Consider the following 21,832-nt stretch of genomic DNA (forward strand, 5'->3'; position numbering starts at 1 on the left):
ACCTGTTTCTCAGGTTGCCAAGCAAATTAGCTTACATAAATAAGTTAGCACAGAGAGGAAGGAAGTCCCCAGTCTGGTACCCTGAAAGAATGCTTTGGGTCAGCCCTGGGCTTCCCCAGTCGCTCCAAGGAGAGGCGTTCTCACTCTCGCCCTCATGTTGTCTCCTAAGCATCCACTTCCCAAGTTTTAAAATAAGGATAAGAATTTCTTGGTGGCATTAATATGGATCCCTTGACAAAGTGTTTCAAAGAAGGTTAGGAAGTGAGGAGGAAGCCAGGCAATGTGGATTTTCTCGAAGTTTCTCTTGAGAAAGGATGGAAGTTGAGTCAGAGCTGGAGGGCACCGCTGGGTCAAGGCATGTTTGTTTTTAAAATGGGGACATACCAGAGTATGCCGTATAGTGGGGGTATGAGTCACAGTGGAAAGTGGGGGAGGGGTAGAGTAGAGAAAACTTTAGATGGAGCAGTGGGATCAGCTTCTTCCGGTTTTAGGAAGACGTTCTCCTGTGGTTGGAGGGAAGCCTGCAGCTTCAGAGTTAAAAGGGTCAGATGCCCTGTCCAATAGCTTTTGTGAGGAGCCATGAGGGAAGGATGTTGGCAGACACGTGGAGTAGGAAGGGCAGCGGGAAGAGAGGAAATGAGTGAAATGACCGCAGTATGGGGAGGCATTATGATGGTGGACAGTCTCTGGAGTCTCTGCGAGGGCAAGCCGCCAGAGTTAGAGAGTTCAGCATGCATTCATGTTCCCCCAGTGAAGAAATCGTGTTTGAGTAACTGAGAGGGAAGAGAAAGTTTAGTTATAAAATGCGTTAATTAATCATGGCTTCCACAAATGGAATAAAATATAAGCATTCTAGAGTTGCTGATAGATTAGAATGTTGGTAAGGTAGAGTTGTCCCCATCTCTTAAAATGATGTGGCTTCATATAGAAATGAAGCTCCCCATCGCCCCTTGTTTTCATGTATAGCTAATATGCACACTAACACATGCTAGTAATGAGTCCGCATCCCTTGGCCACCTCCTGACCCTAGACCATTAAGGAGACATTTGTAAACAAAGCGGAGCCCGAGTATCTGGGACAGGACATCAGTGGCTTATTGGATAGGTACCTCTTAAGTATTGCTGAATTGGCCAATTTGCCAGAGCTATGCATAAATGCATTGTTTGGTTGCGCGAGAAAATAGCTACTAATCTTCAGTAATAATGCGGTGTCATTAAGCTAATAAAGCTGCAGAAATTCCGTCCTGATAGGTATGCAGCTGAATTATTATCATTATCTGGATGTTACCTTTAGGCTTTCTGATGTCTCTATTGGCTAAAGAGCCTAATTTCGAGGCTTTTTATCTGTGACTGAAAATGTCGCCGCTCATCATCACCTCTGCTCGCCGAATGCGCTTGCTCAAAGGTCAGCCTGACTACGTGTCTGCAACCGCCAGACATCACCGGGCTAAGCAATTCAAGGGCTGCCGCATGGTTCTCGTTTTCCTAATAGGGGTCTTCCTTTGTGCTCTAGTCTTTGCTTTTTTGTTTTGCTTTGACCATTTTCTATCATTTTGTGTTTGAATAAAGACTCATTTTAATTTTGTAAATTACTGTTTGGGATAATGTGGCACACACTCGGGAGGCTGAAACAACAGAAGGGAGAATCCTGGCCCAGTTTGGGTTATATAACATGTGTTTTGTCTCACAAAAGAGCAAAACACTGGCGTCATTATTTGGGGCCATCTTTCCTATTCAGTTTCTCTTTATGATGATGAAGTCTAGCAATAACTAGGGGTTTTGTGGTGACAACACGTCTTAAGGTTATTAATATTTATCCTCTTGAGGGATAGTTGGGCCTAGAAGCCAATTATCTGCTCCCAAACACTGCTAACTAAGCCGTATAAAACTTATTCAGCTTCTCAAGGTCTTCGTTTCCCCCTGGTCACACAGGGGTGATAGCAGTATGCGTATTAAGTGAAGTAATATGTAAAAACAACCCTACATGGTCCTATGGTAAAGAGCCAACGGTTTCTTGTTAGAGATATGCTGGAAAGATGGAATGCTAATTTAAAGAACATGTCTACTTTTACTGTTTGGGCTTAGAAATAAGTGGTTTGTCCTGTAGTAGCAATGAGAAGAAAGAAAATTTGTTTTCTGAATTAAAACTTATTCCAGTGCATAAGAACAGAATTCTTTAATTAATCATGGTTCGATATACTACTTAGTAGTGGTCTCTTAGGTATGAATGATGTCTTTATTTTTTTCCTTAATAAGTGGATGGATATTTAATGTTAAAACAGACAGCAGCCTGATGGTGGTGGTTACAGCTGTGGCTGTAGAAAAGCTGTGTGGGAGCCCTTTGTGCTGGCGGACCTGCTCTGTGTCTTGACCTTGGTGGTGATATGGTTGTGTGCCCATGGCAGAGCTGTACAGAAGGCAATGTACATCTCCAATGAAACTGGAGACCTCTCGAAAGACTGAACTGTGTTAATAGAGTTGTAATGTTATACGTGGTTTTGTGAAATCTTGAAGCTGGGGAAACGAATTCCAGACCGTCTTTAAAAACTGAATTAGAATCTGCAACAGTCTCAGAATTACCCTTAACCAGGGCATGCTCAGTGCTGTGTGGTGCTCACGAATACTTTTTGTTTGCTTTCAGGTTCTTCCTGCCGGATTTGCACACTGAGTCGTTGGCTTTTGTAAGTTGGTATTTGGTCTTTCTTCTTCTACTTTTGAAAAATCCTCCTCTCCAACATTTTGACACATTTCCCCCTGAATTACAGGACCATACTGCCCTTTGCTACATAATGTCAATTAACATTCTAACCAGTAAGCAAGTTAAGACAAACACTTTGGAGACTGGTGTCTATTTTCTGATATCCCCAAGATGGGTGAAACAGAACTCTCTAGAACAAAATTCAACATATTGATTTAGGAACTGTCAGAAGATATTGCTAACATAATGAAAATAAAGGCACCCAGGCAGTGATAGTAATTTGATATTTTAAAAATCCATTTACCATATGAAAGTCTTCTATAGCAAACTCAAAAATGGCACAAGGGTGTTTGTTAAATGAGAAATAAGGATTTATAAAGAATCTCTATTATAATGCAATTGCCATTTCCATAGCAGATAGACAGACAGACAGACAGACAGACAGACAGATAGATAGATAGAGACAGACAAACCACAGAAATCAGAAAGTGGGATACTAAAAAGGGTGTTGAGGGTAGTAACATGATTGCTTATAAAATGTAGCTAGGGACGTAGGACTTCTGTGGATAATTATAACCAGAGTACCCAGTAGATGGTATAATGGGAGCATTGTGAGGTCTGAACCCTTGAAGCTCCCGCCCTGCTACTGTATGATTTGGGCAAGTCTCTCCACTCACTGGAGCCCATTTTCTACCCTCTGAAAAACAGACTCATAACGTCTCAGTTATGAGGCGGATTAAGTTGTAATATCTGCCTTCTCTGCAAATGCTTCTGAAAGATGGGTCAATGAATTGACGAGTGTATGTGACCTTTGCCACAGGCTTTCTTTAAGTAGTACATTTCATGAGTACTTTTGAAAAATAATTTGATTTAGAGGAACTTAATGAGTTTCCAGAGAACCTCGATTGAGTTAGAGTGACCTGTAATTATAGGAAGCTCTTCGGAAGATCAGCTCCCTATAATGAAGCAAGTTCTCGAGGCATGCTAATTTCACAGTACCTTCTAAAAAAATATCTTGACAGATATTTCTGTCTCTATTTCAGAAGGCTGGGAAGGCAGAGGCATTAGTGTAACCCCTGAACCTGACGTGAGTCAGTGGCCAGATTTAGCTTTAACATTCTTGACATCACTTGTCTTCGTCACAAGCCACCTTTCTTTCCTCCTCACTTTTCAGTTTTCTGAGGCAGGGTCTCTTTATAGAGCCTAAGTTGGCCTTGAACTCGTAGCCCAGCAGCCCCAGTGTCTGGGGGCCATGCTGAGACTTGAGGCCTGTGCTAAGTCAGCCTGCCCTGGCTTTCTTAGTTAATTTCTGTCCAACTTTGAAAACAAGGGCAAGCTTTCACAGAGGGCTGCTCAGTACCCTCTGTGGTACCTCTTCCGTAGATGAAGAGAGACAAGAGCCAGTGAATCGAGGCCTCAGGAACTCTGTGGTGAGCCCCAGGATAGTCCCGAGGCTTGGGGTGGGACATGTGGGGGGTGTTCTGCGTCAAGAAGTAGGCTTTCCGTGTCTTTCGTTCCAATGTTGTTTACTTTCCATTCAGTTTGGGAATTTCGAAAGGTAACCCATCGCTCCTCGTGTTGACTGGGATGAGCAACAGATGTGGCGTGAACCACAGTCAAATGAGCACATTGCATTACAGGGTTCTGTAAAGGCTGTGTCAAAGGAGCAGTTCTGATTTCAAGGGCAAATTTAGAAACTCTTTTAATTATGTTTATTCAATAGAGGTAACCCCCCTTGGGAAAACACATTTTCCTTTAGACTCCCTCCGGTTCATCCTGCCCCTGGCTAGCCCTCTTCACTCCAGCAAATACAAACAGTCTTTCACACACAGAGACGCTCTTTAGGACCTGGTGAGCCAGCTCGGGTGATTCCCTGGACCAAAAGGGGAAAAAAAGTAACTGTTCCGTCCCGTTCCCACTTCTGTTTTGCAAACAGAATTTATACAAACTATGCTCCTCTTTTGGACTGCGTGGCCTTCCCTGGGGATCCTGCTTTTGGGAAAGCCTAGAAAAGAGAAATGATGGTTTTCAGCTGGAGCAAACCAGAGCTTGCCGGGTGTAACAGGTTTGCTGTGATACAGGAATAGATTGATAAGGGCTGCACCTTTAGAGTTCTCGGGTTGGGGATAAAGTTTCCAGAGAGTTAGGGTTCAGTGGCGTGAAAGAAATTTCAGACCGTTAAGTGAGATCATCACTCCTAAAGATATGGGATGGAGGAAGAAGGGGGAAAGCTAGAGTTTATTTATGGACTGTCAGAGGGCCATTGAGGCTCAGCAGGCCCCAGAAACCTAGGACTTCCCTTGGCGCTTGTTTTCTCCCTCTGACCTTGGATGAACTAGCGAGCAGTATATTATGCCAGACTATTGTGTCGGTTTGTCATGGGTAGCATTCTGGACTGTCACTGGAATGTAGGAAACGGATGAATTTGCATTGAACCATGAGGTGGTCCGTCGGGCCCTCTCCTGGTCTCAAGGAGACCTGTCGCAGTTTGTCTGGGCCCTGCCTAATGAAAGCTTTAGAGGGAAAGAGAGGTGGGACTTTGATCTCTTTGTTCCCACTGCTCCCTGGGAACTCACTGAAATCAATGCCCTGTTTTCCTGAAGGAATGAATGGCTCTGCCTAACTAGCTTTGTAAAGCTGTAGGGAACTCACTGCCTCTGTTTATTGACAGCTGAAAGGGGGCACACGGGGTGGAAGGGACCTTCTTGTGAAAACCAGGCACAGGGAAAATTAGACCTCAATTTAACACAGAGGAATTTGGAAATTCACCCCAAAGGAGCTGAGAGTTTCTCATGCTTACATTAGGATGATTCAAGTTTGGGGCTACTGTGCAATGAACAATGGAGGTTTTGTCACAACTGTGCTATAAGTAGGAATATGGTCTGCATAATGAATGGAGCTAAGTAGACGCCCGTTCAACGTCCCCTTCTCTTTCTGAAGCACAGACAGAAAGACAGATGTGAGCCGTGATATAATCAGGGGATGCCCTTTCCTTTTATGTTAAGGAGAAGCATGAATATTGTGCGCGCGACTTCTCCAAAGTTTGTTGTTCATTTGTTTGTTTCAAAACATCTCTGAACTTGAGCTCGAAGTTCATGCCGGGGGGACTCCTGCCTTCCCATATTGCGTGGTTATTGTGGGATTGTAATGATTACCCATCAGAAAGTTCTTCTGGTCTTACCCTGTTGTAGATGGAAGTGTGTGTCAGATGTTAGGGAAACTGGTAGTGGACCCAAGATAGCACGCAGAATAACAATAGTTTCTAAGTCTTAAAATGACTACCTTCCTTTGCGGAACAGAGGAAAGAAAATTCTCCAGCTTATCGCAAGGAAGTATCTCACCCCTTCTTAGCAGTCTCCCCTCGCTTGCTTCATTTCCCAGCAAGAATTTATGGCTTTTTCCTTTGGCCCCAGCCCTTTGTGCGTACCTCGATCATAGCACTTAACACACACACCCCCCCCCCCCCAGAGCTCTTTGTTTAGGTGTATTCTTTTAGCTGGAAGTAAAGCAGCTGGGCCGTATTCATTTTTATATCTTCAAGCCTCGCAAATCTCTTGGCTCACTAAATGTGGCTGAATGAATAGGGATTGATGGCTCCCTGTGAGTGTAATTACTTACCCAGGCTTCAACTGCAAATACTAAATTTTAGGAAAACTTGATTGGTCTATTGTACCTGATCAGCGCTGTTGCTCTTTAAAAAAAAAAAAAAATCTTTCCATTATGGAAGATATCAAACACTGATTTTTGTTTTTGTTGTTTGTTTGTTTGTTTGTTTGCCTTAGTAAGTTTGTGGGGTGCCAATCAGCCCTTCTAGGAGGAGGCATTAAAAGCATAGGACGTTGTCTTTTGAGGGGCCAGTTTCCGTTTTCATTCTTTTTTTTTTTTTAAAGATTCTTGGTGTCATGTATAGTTATTTTCATGATGAAGATGAAAAGCCTTTCAATTAAGAGTCCTGTAGACTTCCACTTGACTAAATTTAGTGATTGAGATGGATAGAGCTTATGTTGAATATGATTCAATTCTATGATACGCTGATAATATAGAATAAAGCCTCCCCTGGCTTCCCTTGCCCTTCTACCATTGTACCCTATGCATTCTTTGTTAAAGGAAGCAAACAAACCCCCACCCCTAGGTGAAAAGCGAGGGACGTTCCAATCCTGTAAACCACTTGAATTTCATAGGATGCTAACCCAAACCCAACTACTGAACTCTTCTCGTTACAAACTATTTCTTTTTTGTTATTTTCAAACTTGAGACGTAGGGAAGAAAGAGATATTAATATTCCTCAGAGAAATCCCTTCTTAAAGTGATAACGGGAAATTTTAGGAGGAGTGAGGGGCAGCACAGCCACCGAACAGGGTTTGAGTCTCATGTTTGCTTCATTTTTATACTAAGGTTAATTGTAAAGAAATCTATTTGGATTTCTGTTTTAAGTCCAGGTAGGGATGAAGTGGCAGCTATAGGAATCCCATAGGGGAAGAAGAGTTGGTACAGGTCGTACAAATGTGTTGAGCCCAGGAGGGTGGATAGAGAGGTCAGATTTCTTCTGAAGCAGGTATCACTATGGCTTGATTCCCTGGTAGATGCTTACCTCCAAAACTATTATTAACTTGTAGCTAGGAAGCCTTGAGCGCATCACTTGGCTGCTCAGTCCTCCCCGTCTCTGTAAATCCCCGTGGCATCATACCTACATAGGGAGAGGCAGAAAAGCAGCGAGAAGATAGGAGATCTTTAAAAATAAAAAGTCCCCCCCCCCCGCCCCAATTCTAGCTTCTATCCAGGGCCTGGGGGTTCTCAAATCAAATCTCTGACAGCCAATGTTTTCTGGAATGTTCTCACACTCCTTCTACTGTGTGGGCTTCATTCAACTCAGGGAAAAAACAAGAGCTGACTCAAGACTGCCCAGGGGAGAGCTGAGTGGGCAGGCATCTGACAGCTTAGGGAAGACATATTACCTTCCTATGCAGGGGACAGAGGAGCCCCAGATGACACCGGAGGCAGGGGCCACATCAGGAGTGACGGCGGCCTTAGACGGAAGCATAATAGAAAAGCCAGCAAAAGCTTTGAGGGGGAATGGGAATGGCATGTGTGGGTAGATGTCTAGGTGTAAAGGACACAGTGTCTGTCACACGTCACCCTGCCGTATTCCAGCCAGCGGTTAGTCTGTTCTCTGTAGAGAGCACGGTGGTTAGGGGACCAAATCCCAGCGCCTCCTGGGGCCACACAAAAACCCGCATGCAGTCTGCTTAATCTCTCTCTCCCCAGGCTTCCTGGGTTGTGAAATGGTGACAATGAGCCACCTAGATAGAGCGCAAGCCCCTGGAAGAGGAAACACATTGATGTGAAGGGAGTAGTCCCGCCCGCCCTGTCCGGCAGGCAGGGGATGCTAGTGTGGGCTAATTCTCCGTGGTGCACGTTCTGTCCCTGGAGTTGTGAAGTAGGTCAGTGTTTATATGAAGGAATTCATGGTTGTCAGGGTTCTCGGGATATTCCAGGAGTTCTAGCTCTCGCTCTCCACCATTCATTTTTGCTTTGTGCCCTCGTTTCAAGATAATGGCCATGATTCCAGCCTCATTGCTAGTCAACATTTCTATGGGATACCTTCAACATGGATTTAATTCTCATGTGGTGCCCCGACTTTAATCCCAACACTCAGGAGGCGGAGGCGGTCGAATCTCTGAGTTTGACTCCAGCCTGGTCTACAGAATAAGTTGCAGGATAGCCAGGGCTACGCAGAGAAACTCAAACAAAACAAAACAAAACTGTGCTACCATTTTTTTTAAATAAATTCTAGGCTTTGTAAATATACTCACTCCAGCTCACATTTGATATCCTCCCCGCCTCCTAAAGTTACTTTATAAATAGCTTCCCGATCTCTTCTATGCTCTTGGAGGCTGACTTCCAGATGCCTCAGGTGGAAGAAGCTAGTGTAGGAAGGTATTAGGTGTGTCCATTTGAAGTATGAAATGCCTCTTTTTTTTTTTCTCCCACTCTATTTGCAACTGACATACTTCCCACCACCACACGCGGGAGAGAAAGGTTAGCAAACTCCCAAAGTCCTAGGTGAACTGCTTCCTACGTCTTGTGAGTGACGTGGTGATGCTTCTGAGACCAGCTCATTTCAGGCCTGTTTGTAATGGGTTTCAGTCGTTAAATGTAATGCTGAATTAAAATCACAGCAAGTGCTGTTACACGACGTAAGAACTGGGGAGTCTTTTCATACGTGACGTACAGAACCGAGTCATAGTAGCTGTCTATTTTGAAGGCGTATATCAAGAGTAGAGCCACTGTTCAGACCTGGACCTACTCAACCCTAAGGCTGCTGCTGTTTCTGTCTTGGGTTCTACAGCAGAACATTGCCATTTGTTTCCTTCTTTAATCTTAGGGCTATAACCTTGTGTTAAGTTGGAGATGTGTCCCACATGGAATGAAATACAATAAAATAAACCATCGTGCCAATTTTAGATAAGAAAAACCGCTCTCTAAAGAACATCATTAAATTACTTTCCAAGGCTAGAAAGATGGAGATAGCTCAGAAGTTATAGGCGCTTACTGCTCTTGCAGAGGACCAGAGTTTGGTTCCCAGCAGCTTACAACCACCATAACTTGGGTTCCAGGGGACCCAGGACTGTCTTCTATTTTCTGTGGGTAGGAGGCTTGCATACGGTGCACTCACATGCGTTCTGAGCAAACACTCATGCGCATGACAAATAAATACATCTCTAGAACTGCTCCCCTTCCCCATTAGCAATTAAAACAGGAATGAAAGCAGCGAGGCTCCTCAGAGGAACATGTTGGCTATTATTAAAATTAGCCCATGTAGCGCATTTTCCTGTCAGTATTTAAAACAATGCTGGAAATGATGTGTGTTTACACCATAACAAATGTACTTTATTGAGAGAATCACGTAATTGACCCATTATGTAGCATTTACCAAGGTAAAATTCTTCCTTTTTATCTCAGCGGCAGGAATTAAAAGTGATTCATAATGCGCGCACACAATCACTATGTAAATGGGAGCTACATTAAGATCAGGGCTGTTTCATGTTGTTTTCTCTAAACGCTTCTCGTTTGGCCCTTCTATTGAATTCACAGTGCGTAGGAGAGCTGCTGGTTATGATTCATGGAAGAGTACAAACTCCGTAAGTGCTCTTATAGAAAAACGCAGAAGGGCTCCGGTAATTCTTTTCTGTGGGCAGTATTTTGTTGGTGGTGGTGGTAGTTTTTCCCCCGTGTGGAAATTGCTGTTTACCTGTTGTAATGTATAGAAGCGATGAATCCGAAGGCGTAATCTCTACCTACAGCGCGTGGTCTCTTTCTATAACACGAGCCTTTCCTGCTTTGCTGATTAGAACCTTGCAGTGGTTCCCGTTAGAAGGCTCGGTTGGTGGCAGTTGACGGAAACTAATGGAACCACTGAGAAATTCCGAACAGGCAGGTGACAGGAATAGGCTAGCATGTTAGTAAGAACCACCCTGACAGGAGCGTTGCGATTTAGGATGAAGGAGAGCCAGTCCAGAAACACCGGGGCCCGCGTGGCCCTCATTCTCCGACATGTGGACATGGCCCTTCGGTAGTCCTGACTTCCGGGTTCTTGCTCAATTGGGTTGGTGGGATGTCTCAAAGAAGTCACAGGAACTTTCTCTCTGGATCAATACAGCGGACTGGTCCTTCCCTTAGTACTCTTCCCATTCGTTCCTCCAAGGTGTTAGGTACCACAGATGGGAGGGTAGGTGGCTGCCTTTGTTATGGGGGGGGGGGCACTACCTGGTTCTTTGTTTCCTTCCTTCTGGATCTCACAGGCTATGGCACAGCAAGTGAGTGCCAACAGAGGCTTAGACTCTGCTATGCCACAGTGGTCCCACTTATCTCCCTTGCCTGATGTCTTAACTTCCACATTCCCTTCCTCTGCGTTCTCTCTTGAGTACAGTTTAGCACACGTCCATTGCTCTCAGAATTTCAGAGCTGGGGCTTGGGGGCCTAGGAGGAGTGAACCATCTTAGCTGAGTCTGTGGTGTCACTGTTACACAGGCCATCGGACATAACACGTGCCGCACTGTCCACAGACCCTTTAGGTTTAGACCCTATCTGGGGGTTCTGCCATTCCAAACATTCCACTGTGGCCGATGACCTTGGCTTATCCCAAACACTCTTAGGGTTTTTATCAAGGCCTTTGTAAACCTCTTCTATAGGTCCCAGACATCCAGCCATAGACTGAACTTGGAGGATACCACTGACCTCAGAGCCCAACACTGTCCCCTTTCCATGAACTCAGACATGTCGTTAGTGTCTCAAGCACCTTTGAATTAACCCATCTGGTTTTGAGTATTTTTCCCCTTTGTATCAGGGATAGAATCTCCTCTCTCCCATGGTTCCAGCGCTCCTCATTTTCATCTTAGGGAAATCAGCTGACCACTCCCTGTCCCAGCTTGGTGACTAGGAAGCGTATCTAGGTTAGGAAATACACGGTTTCCTGGACCTCAGCCTGCAATTGCTCTGGCCTACCTCTTGCCTCTTCCAAGCAGACTTCCCCCTGGTCTTTGTTTGTTTGCTTTTAGCAATTCAGAGCTTAAGATAAAGGCCTTAAAATAACACCCTGCCCCTTTCCCTTTCTAAGTATTTGCACAGGAGTTAATCCTGTGAGTATAATCTAACATCAGCCCTCTGTCCCCCCATCTTCCTCCTCTATCTGCTTCAGGGTACTAAAACAAAGGACTCCCCCAGGTCACCCAAACTTTCAGCGCCCATGTTTCTCTCTGCAAACCCAGGTGTCCTTTGTTGATTGCTTTGGACAGATTGCTTGCAATCCCAGAGGTCCTAGTCTCAATGAGAAGGCACAATTCTAAGGAAGATTTTTGGCTTCTTTACTGAGGTGGCACCCACAAATATGAATCTCACCGTCCAAGGTCAGAGAGATTCTTAAAGCCACCATCCTTGGCTCCCAGAATGGCGATCTAAACAACGCCATCTAGACCGGTTTTAGCTGCCTTGCTTACAGGGGCCGTGTTTTCTTGAACCTAGAGATTTTCATGGCGCCTGGAAGGTGAGGAACTGACCCTCTGCCCTTCTTCCATACATCACAGCGGTGGTGACTTGAAGCCTTGCAGCTGTCGGCCACAGGGCCGGGAGTGCAGGCTGGAGCCCCAGTGGAGGTCAGTTTCCCTCCCTGGCAAGGCTGCTCCCACGCAGGCCGCAGTCTGGTCAGGGATCCTACCCCAGCCCTGCCAGGCTGGGCCCCCTTGCTGCACAGACTGTTTGCCTTTTCCTTTCTAAACTGGGCCTGGAGCAACTTAGCAAAGGAGAGAAGAGTTTCCCCCTCCCCACCCCACTCCCCCTTATCCATCCTCCCTTCCTGAGTTACTCTAAGTCCTTCCTAGTTTCCGCGACAGGTTTAAATGTTAACAAACAAGACTTTAGGTCCTGTCTGCTTTCGACTGGGAGAAAATATGAAAGGTTGGAACTCTTCCCCCTGTTTAAATTGAGCTTTCAAGGGACACTGTTGGCAAAACAAAATAAAATTCCCAAGTTTCCCACCATGCTGATTTACTGGCCACAGGCAAGGCACTTGAACTGTAGGGAACCTTGTAGGAAGAAAAGAGATCTGAGGGCCAGTCAGCACACACGATCTACGCAGCATGTTCACGGCTGGAGGAGGGGGATCTCAGGCGAGGGCAGATTTTCTGATTGTGTAGAGGCCAAGAGGTTAGAGGGCTGGGACCTGAGCTTCACCCTGTTCAGCTGTTTGCCGGTTACAGGGTCAGGCGAGTTAACATACCAGCACGTCTGCAGTTGTCCAGGATCCTGCTCACTGCTGGGGTCTTTCAGGCTGGGAGGTACTGAACACCTGTCCATCACCTGGGGAGCATCCACGAGTTCGCAGTTGTTACTACTCAGTGATGTCACCGGCTAAGCTGGTAGGCAGTGGACAGGGGCCAGTAGAAGGTTTGGAGGGGAAGCCATGAGGAGCTCAGCAGGAAGGGAGACACTTCCGTTCAGGATTTGTAAGAAAGTTCAGGATTGAAGACAGCAATTTGGGAGGCCTCCAAACTCAGGAAAGATTTGGAACCTTGAGTTTCAGGAATGGGGAATACAGAGATTATCTACAATAAGAGAACAGAGGCCAGATAATGAGGTCCCCAAATCTATTAAAATTTCATGCGACCCTTGGTCAGCCTGCCCCTCTGTAGCATCTTTTAAAAACATCTTGTGGAAGAGAATCCAGTCTCCCCTAGGGTCTCTTCAAAGATAGAACTTCACTATTCGTGATCCTTCTCTCTGCAATAAGATTTATTTATCTGTAAGCTTCCAAATCAATGAACCCCGATCATGGTTTTTTAAAAAGTAGAAAACAGACATATCTGAGAGGCGTTCCTAAGCCAGCCCTACGCACCTTTAAGCAAGAGGAGTTTTACTGAAAATTAGAACGGGCTTTCCAGTATCTGAGGTTCCCCAATTGTCCTCACTCAGAGCCTTAGAAATAAATAATAAAAAAAGTAAGTTTCAAGCATATGCTTAACTCAAAGCAGGAACAGCTCAAAAAGAGCGAGCTGAAACTGGAAGAAATCTCTTTGTTCAATCTGAGTTTCAGTGAAGGCTCAGCCAGTGGCGAGCCCAGTTCATTAGCTGGAGAAAGGCACGTTCTAAAGTGTAGGCACACTGTGAAGGCAGAGGTGCCTTCTGAAAATCATATCCTCTAGACTGGCGAACCTTCCATTTCTCTTGCCCATGAGTGGCATTCAAAATCCATTTAAAATAATTAATGTAATTCTATTTACCGCATGCCAAACTCCCTTCTTAGAAAAATGTGATTTTTCTTGCTCTTCAAGACTGCTGGGACACCGCCTTAGCGTTGTTTAATTTTATAGGGTCATTTTCCTCTCATTTTTTTTTAAAATTGACATTTGAAGACGCTTTTTCTCAGCTTTTGAAATCTTAGACCTGAAAAACAGTCTGCAAGTGGCATTCTGTCAAACTGAGATGGGTGATTTTTTTTTTCCCTGATGGTCTCATCTCTGCCATGTTACACTGCACGGTGCACAAGATTGTCCCCTGGACCCGGTCGGGCCTGTTCCAGGTCGTGTTCCCCCACCCCATTGTTCAGTCTCTCTGTGTGTGTATGGGAGGCAGTGCTGGGTGGGCAGGTGGGAAAGGCTGAGGGGCTTGATCCCCTCCCTGCCAGGGTTCCCCTCTTTCACCGCTGCTCACACTGTGCAGTTGAAGAATAAGCTGGCCTAGGCCAAGTATTGTTGAATGCAGAAAGGCATGGCTTTCTCTTCGCGATCATTTGAATATTTTGACAATAAAGCCAAGCCACTCTACTGCCTGGCTTGTGTACCTCATGTTCTGTAAGCCTCTTCCTGGGCAGCAGAAGCGAGTTCCCTGCTCTTTGAATACATAAATTGGTATTGTCGGCTGGGGAGATGGGCAGACTCAATGAGGAGCCATCCAGACTCATTTCATTCTTCTGCTTTCATGTGTTTTAAATCTCTTGGGGAAAAAAAAAAGTTAATGCAGGCCTCTGGGGACCACCCAATTAAATGTCCACAGGTGGTATGGAGCATTTTGGAATGAGGTGGACCGTGCCCACGGTCTGTTTACACAAGCAGAATGCGGACCAGATGGAAAACCAACAGATTCAGACAAATTCATGGTCATTTTCCAGTTTGTGTTTTTGATTTTTTTTTCACGAACTGTGTTTGATTATTTTTTAAATGTCTAAAGAAAGCTACAATTTTTTTCCCCATATGAAACAAACAGCCATAGCTTTTTTGATCAACTGTAGAGAACAGGCAGTCAAGGGGATAAACTCCTTAGCTGGGCTAGAATTAGCTTTCCCAATCAAGTGTTTTCATACTGGTTAAGAAAATCGTGAGGCATCCTCTCTATGCCAAGAAAATCGATTTGGCAGGATAGTCTGAGTTCAAGGAGGCCAAGTGGTAGAATCAACTGATGAACAGGGACGTGGGTTTCTAAGTTCAGTGGCACGAGATTGGTATGAGGACCAGGTTACTGAAGCTAGGGAGAAACATCAGTTTCCAGGGCTCCAGTCAACCTGGTTCAGTCTGTTGATTTGTGAGGTAGCCTTGGAATTTGTTGTTTTGTTTTCTTAGTTTTTATTTAAAAAAAGGTTTCCCTGCTAATTCTAACGCATAGTCAGGTTTAGTGCCCACTTAAACTGCGTATTCAGAGATGTTGGCCTTTTGCACTGCGAATTTGATAAGTCTGTATGCTTACATAAATCTCCTGTTGAAAACGCATGCCGCCCAGTTACTGCTTTCTTCTGATTCATAATTTGTTTCAGGGTCTGTTACTGCGTAGATTTGCATACCTGTTTTACGGCATTTAAATATTGTTGTTTTAAAAGAAACACCATTTCCTCCGAGTGCTGTTTTGAATATTTTATGTAAGCAATTTCATATGTTCTTTTTTTTTTCCTCTGCTCACAGAAAGCAGGGGAAACGTCAGAGTTCTAATGCATTTGTGTGTAGGACAAAGGGTGTACTTTAAGTAAAACTCATCATTATAGACGCTTGAGAAGGCATAGGGAACAAACAGCCTTTAAACCACAGCAATGGGGCACGTGCCCTCATGACAGTTTCAGGTGGTGGAATCATGGGAGCATGTTCTAGCTCCATTCTCTGCCAGTGTCCAAAGTCTCTTCTTCCAGGTTCGAATCTTCAGACAGACTTCTAGAGGACTCCATACCTGCCCAACAGCTCACATTCCTGGTCACACAGGTATGAAAGTTGAAAACTTATTTCTGCCTGGACGTGTTTGAAAAGAATCGCTTGGGGGGTCAGATGTGGTGGTACACATGCCTTTAGTCCCAGCACATGAGAGGCAGAAACAAGTGAATCCTCATGATTTCAGAGCCTTCCTGGTTTATATAGGGAGTTCCAAGCCAGTCAGGGATACACAATCTCAAAACACAGAGTTACTTGGAAGCACATGGCAAACTCAGGGATGAAGGGATGCGATTGAGGCCCAAGTTACCTCTTGAAGCCCACAACACTTTAGGATTCTTTTGTCTTGTCAAAGCATCAGTATAGTCTCCATCTTAGGTGCTCTGGTGATATAGAAATAGCAACATTTTATATCCTCTGCAGTTCTCCTACCCTGTCTGCAGCCCCAGTTCTACCTAGCAGGTCCATGGCATCTTCTGCTAACAATCCTGACAGCTCAGAAACCCTTAGACTGCCTCTGATGACAGAGCCATGAGCCGAAGACATTGTCAGGTTGTTCTTCCCTCGTGGAAGAGGGCGAGTTATAAACCTGAGGAGGTCAGCTGCATTTGGCTTCACCAGGGAGCCCATTTTGGTAAAAGTTATGGGCTGAAGGGCTCTTCTGCTCATCCAAATGGTTTGCCTAGGGAACCCAAAAGCACATGGCTAAGCTCAGGACAGCTAGAGTAGCCTCTGCTCTGCGCTCTCCTCAGCCGTACCATTGCAGAAGGTTAATCCTTTCCAGGCACTCACCGGCGTTGGTGGTATAGTGGTGAGCATAGCTGCCTTCCAGGCACTCACCATGTCCTATGCATTTTCTCAGTCCAGTATCTCATTAGCAGGGATAGGGAAATTCAGTTCATTGAGTATCAAACGCAGTCCCATTGCCTCTCTGGCTGTATGGTAGGGCTTTGTGTAGAAATTGGACTGAACACTGCGGGAAGGCTTTATGAGCTCAACTGAAACACTATAGTATTGTTTTAAATAATATTTTGTTTCCTTTGGAAAGACAACAGTGACTAAATACTATTTTGATTCATTAACCAAGAAATTGAAATTCATAGCAAGAGGGTCATCATTATTTGCCAAGAATGGACAAAGGCCCAGGGAGTTGTAATTAGTTTGGGGAGGCTAGAGGAGAGGAATCTCGGCTCTCGTCTTCTGTTTATAATGTACATGACTTGAGAGGACAGAGTGTGTGATAGCCAGGGAGATCTGGAATGTGTCTGCCTAGAATTCAGAGAGCCCGCAGGCTGCAGAAAGAAAAGGGCTAGCACGTCAGGAGACAGCTCTCTTAAGAGGCTGAAGGGGACTGGCCAAGGCCCAAAGTGGGGGAAGGCAGAGAGGCTTAGGGGAGGCTGCAGGCTCCTGGGAAGGGCCAACATGCATGCCTCAGTGGGAAGTTGGACTTATTGTGAGCAAGGTGCCTGGCCTGTTGGGAGGCTTGGAGCTCAGAAAGGCAGATGGGGCCGGCTGTGCTGGGGGAGGGACCACACATGTGGACGGCTGGGACAGCTACTTAGCGAGTTCCCATTCCTCCCCCTTCGAACCGGGTATGATTGTAATGGTCTGTTACACAAACAAAGGGCCTAAAGCTATGAATGGGGGAGGAAAAAGACATAAGGTTAAAAAAAAAAAAAGAGGAGGCCCGCCTAGCTAGTGTTTCTTTTCAAGCTCCCCCTCCATTCCCAAGCACTCTCCCCCACCATTTTAGAGAAACCCATGCAGAGGTTTAGAAAAGTTGCCTTCTCTTCTTGCCACTTTCAAAGCAGAAACCCAATAAAATGTTGACCAGCTTTAAAAAACAACAACAACAACAACAACAACAACAAAAATCTACGAGGGAGAACTATGAAGATCCGGTGATTAAATACTTTTTACTGTGCAGATTTATTTCTAGGTGAACAGTTTGCTTGACAGATAAAGAACACTCGCTTTTCCATACTGCAGATTCCGAGTTCTGGGTAGCCCTGCGTGGAGAGAGCTTTTAAAAATAATAGCGTGCACTGTCATTTTGAAAGTGCCTGTCAAAAGCGTGTCTGGTGTGACTTGGTCCTGGACTCAATCTTGTGTGGAGAAAGATTCGTCAGAGACTTCTGAGCAGGGCCTTGGATTTCCTGTTCCTTTCCAGATAGTCATGCAAGAGGCAGCAATGGCCGTTGGCCTCTCGGTTAAGCCGTCTACTGCTCCCAGGCTCTGACCTCCACGAACTCCCAGTTCCCTGGGTGATAAGTCCTCTTTCCTATGCCTGAAGGTCCTCCTGTCTAGACTCTTCCACTGCACCATCCCTCACCTCATGCCCCGAGGTACCACCATTCCCTATCCATCCCTCTCCTATTCTGTTCTTCCTCTGGCTACAGCGTCCAGCACCTCCCCCTTGGCCACTTAGCATAAAGTATAAAGAGCCTGCACGGAGGCGATCAGAACTTAGGCTGTGCAAACACTTGGCAAAAGCAGCAAAAAACTATACCCTCAGATCGTCCAGACCATCTTATAGGCACAGGGGTGTCCTTAGTTTTTTTTTTTTTTTTTTTTTTTCCTGTTTTTCTGAAGAGATCACTGCCAGAGGCTACACGACCCACCCAAGTCTTTAGTGTCCCCTGTGGACAGTGTCGATTGTAAGTCTCTTCCAGATACTCTTTAACTCATGGATCTGGCTTCCCCTCGTCGGTGGAACTCAGGTTGCTTTTGTTTTTCTCAATATTAGCCTGTACCCTCTCACTTCCTAAAAAAGACCCCGGCTTTTCTTCCGTCCCCTGAAGGATGACCTTATCGGGACAATAGGCCATGCTGCTAATTAGAGTTCTGGTTCCCCATTCCCTTCATACAGAGTTTCAGGGAAAGAGATCAGCTGTCAGCTAGAGAAGCACAAAGGTCTAAAGGTCAGTTGGAAGGATTTACAGGGAGGGCGCCCGCAGCGGGTGGGGGGTGGGGGGGGGATGCTTGTGTTCTCAGCTGTCGCAAAGGAACAGCCTCATCCTGACTTTGACATTAGACTATCTGCTTCTAATACCAAAAGCTTTTGTCTGGATTGGTGGGCTTGCCCTCCACCCCTTATCTCACACCAGGCTACCTAGTTTCCTTCAAGGAGTAGTCTTAAAACGAAGATGACCCGTCCCGGCTTCAGAGCCCATCTGGACCCCACACTTGTCTTTCTGGGTGCACCTGTCTGTTTTGAGCTCAATTAAGACATTCGTTCGTCTCTTCCCGAATGTTCGGCTTAAGAGTTCAGTGTGTGATGGGGCATGGAGGAGCAAGGGTCTGCACAGATAGCTCTTCTCCTGTTTTCAGGAGGCCATGACAGTGTGGGAAGAGAAGGGGGCTGGTGGTGGGGGTGCACTAGGGCACTCGTATATGGCCATAAGCCCACACTCTGCCCACCGGAAGCAGCTGTGTTGGTATGGCGCCTTCCTTTGTGGCACTTTGAGGTTCGTATACTTCCCATTCCAGCCGAGATGGTTTTGCTGGCCCTCTCTACCCATTGTTCGCTCTTCTTCCTCTCTCCCTTCCTGTGAACGGAGCCACTGATTAGTGTGGGCGGATAACATCTTCAACCCATTGAATGAAAACTTTATTAGTTTTTAAAGGTAGCATATAAAATAGTCATTGTGACATTTTTATGTATACTTTTGTTCTACTGATCCTTCCCCACCCCGCCCCCATTCTCTTTTCCCTCCTGCTGGTTCCCCGCACACCCCATCCAATAGCCTCCCCTCTACCTCTCATGTCACATGTGTTATTCTCTTATATATAATATAATATATTCACATTATATTCTCTTTGTCCCCCCCCCCCCCATCTCTTCTTTCCCTTTTCATGATCCTCTTTCTGGTCTCTTAACCTGCAGACACAGGCACACACATATACACATGCATATAAATTCAAATCCCGGATTATTGTATGAGAAAGGAGCCATCTATAACAAAGAGATCCCATGTGTAAAAAGCCTACAGTTTGCTGGGATCAAGCTAAAGAATAGTAATGGTAGTTGTAGCCATTTGGGTCTCCTTTATCCTTCCACTGCACACAAGTTCCTTAGATGCATCTTACTAAGCTTTTGGAAACGAGACTTAATTCTCATTTGTTCATTCTTCCTCACTGTAGCCCATGCCCCTCAACGTCTTACCCTGGAGGAAGCCGGAGAATTTATGGGCAGAGGCGACTGTCTTTGGGGCTCTGGGAACATCATGTCCCTACATGCCTGCTTCGCTCTCCTTCCACAGCCCTGAATAGATAGATACCTAAGAGGAAAGCTCGCTCTAGCTGCAGCCTGCCATAGGGAAAACAAACTTCTCTATACCCCAGGGCTAGCACGCTTCATCAGCCCGCCCTAGGGAAGAGAAATATTGACAGTCAAGGTTGCTAGCTCTTGTGACAAGCTTTCTGTCAGGCTCCCAGACCACCCGCAGAGAGTTGAATCGTTTCTAAAGGCACCTAGGTGAGCCTTGTTCCTTGTGTCACCCGCTTTCCAGAAGCTAAAGGGTGTGTCCCCTCTCTCCTTCGTAGCTTGGCACTGAGTTCTTCCAGTCTCCTTGGTGGCTTGAGCACCTATTAGGTGACATTAAAAAAAAAAAAAAAAAAAAACCCAGACCTGAACCAGAAAGGCTGACTCCTAACTTTTGCTGGATTTTTCCTTCAGATTTTAGCCTTTCTTTACTACCAACCACTAAGCTAAGTACTCTGCCCACAAGGTATCAGCAAAGCCTCTTCTCTCCTTGGACAAGTCAGCAGTCTCTCTTTAGCGATAGAGTAGAAACCCAAATGGTCTCAAAATCTCTGGCCCACACTAGCCACTTTCTCTTAGATCTTTGAGTTGTGTGTCATTAACAAAACTGATGGACGCTATGCATACCTAAGGAGTGGCATCAACACAGGCCCTGGTGTCCAGGAACACAGTTGGACCATGGAGGGTCTCACTGGTACCTTGTCTTGGGGACCTTCAGGAGGGGCCAGAGTCATTTTATTTGGGAGAGAGGGGGAAGCAGGAGTTTGCCTGGCAGGGAGGACGGAAAACACATTTGCTATAAGAGAATGTAGCACATTAAGGAAATAGCCCAGTGGCCTGATTTGGCCTTGATTGCCTTTGCGCCACCATGGGAGAGTGGTCTGCAGACATGGCGGGGTGACAGGTCTTGTGGGGCCAACTTATGAGTTCATCGCAGGCAAGCGTCTTCTAAGTGATGTGTCAACTCAAATGTCCGGGGGGCTTAGTGATAATATCTTACTCTTGAGCATTGTATATTCCACAGAATGCTTAAATATGCCAACAAATGCATCCCTGTGATGGGTGAGCAGCCTGCCATCCAGGACAGAGCCTATTCTATGATCACCTGTACCACATTTAAAATCAATTTGTATAGATTGTTTACTGTTAAATTCCCCAGGAACGTTGTCATAGAACCTTCCATTTTAATTTGATGGGACATGGGCACACAATACGGGCACATGAATTAGGAAATGTTAGCTCATTGTAAACATCTGTGGGGAATGTTGGCAGCACCCAGGAGGATTCCCTCCCATTTCTCGCCTCAGGAAATGCCCTGCAAACCTGTAGGACCCCTTAAAATTGTAAAGAAAATGACGACTCCCTTCCTCATCAAAATTTCAGTACGCATGCGAATTTTGCATAGCGTTTCAGAGAACTCACAGGCCTGCTGCTTAGTTAGCTGTGGGCCTCGTGTCTCAGAGCTGGTGAGGTAGCAATGACCTCTTTGGGAGTTTCACATGTGTCCTGTACCCCCCAGATGTAATGAGTGCACAGAATAAAAGATAGGTAGTAACAGGTAGGATGTTTCAAGGCTCCCTCCTCCTGCTGATGTGTCTGGATGTGTTTTTAATTTGCCAGTGAAGACTTGATATTCAGTCCTTCAAAGAATTGAGAAAAGCACCCTGAAGTCAGATACAAAAAATATCTTTTCCCTTCCTGTTTTGACAATTGGCTCCTTCGTAATTGGTGAATACAAGGGAGATAAGCAAGCAAACAAAAACCCAACCTTGTTTAAAGCTCTTTTAAAATTGATCTGAATACATAAAAACCATCCCAAGTTTTGGGCATGTGAGAGAGAAATTTTGGATCAGAACCCACTAAACTCTAAGTAGTACCGCTCAAAACCACACCAAACCAAACCAAAATAGCCAACCAACTTAAAGTATCCACTATGGAAGACCAAAATGGAAATCTCATTTCCTCTCAGCAATGGGCCTCACTTTGTATTACTGGGGACAATGGGAACAGGAGCCAGAAGTCCTGGTTTATTTTGAGAATTCTGTAAAACAGTTGTTCCCCGTTAGCTGATTGTGTTTCTCAGTACTGGGGAAGTCCTGGGTCTACATCTGTGTTCTGACCTTCTGCTTTACTATTGAGTACTCCTAGCCCCCAGGGACCACAGTCTTCCTGGCTGTTACCATATATA

At 45.4% G+C, this 21,832-nt stretch overlaps 1 protein-coding gene across 7 annotated transcripts in view; it reads left to right on the plus strand.

Moving 5' to 3' along the window:
• Plagl1 (PLAG1 like zinc finger 1) overlaps positions 1–21,832 on the plus strand; it is a 42,514-nt gene that overhangs the window by 10,950 nt on the left and 9,732 nt on the right. For all 7 annotated transcript variants that reach the window (XM_050122249.1, XM_050122244.1, XM_050122246.1 and 4 more), the window contains exon 2: positions 2,641–2,680. The gene's annotated coding sequence lies outside the window, so the exon portion shown is untranslated. The remainder of the gene's footprint in view (positions 1–2,640; positions 2,681–21,832) is intronic.

Source organism: Alexandromys fortis, unplaced genomic scaffold, assembly GCF_014885135.2.
Source record: "Alexandromys fortis isolate MF-2015 unplaced genomic scaffold, M_Fortis_MF-2015_v1.1 scaffold_215, whole genome shotgun sequence".
Classification (NCBI taxonomy): domain Eukaryota; kingdom Metazoa; phylum Chordata; class Mammalia; order Rodentia; family Cricetidae; genus Alexandromys; species Alexandromys fortis.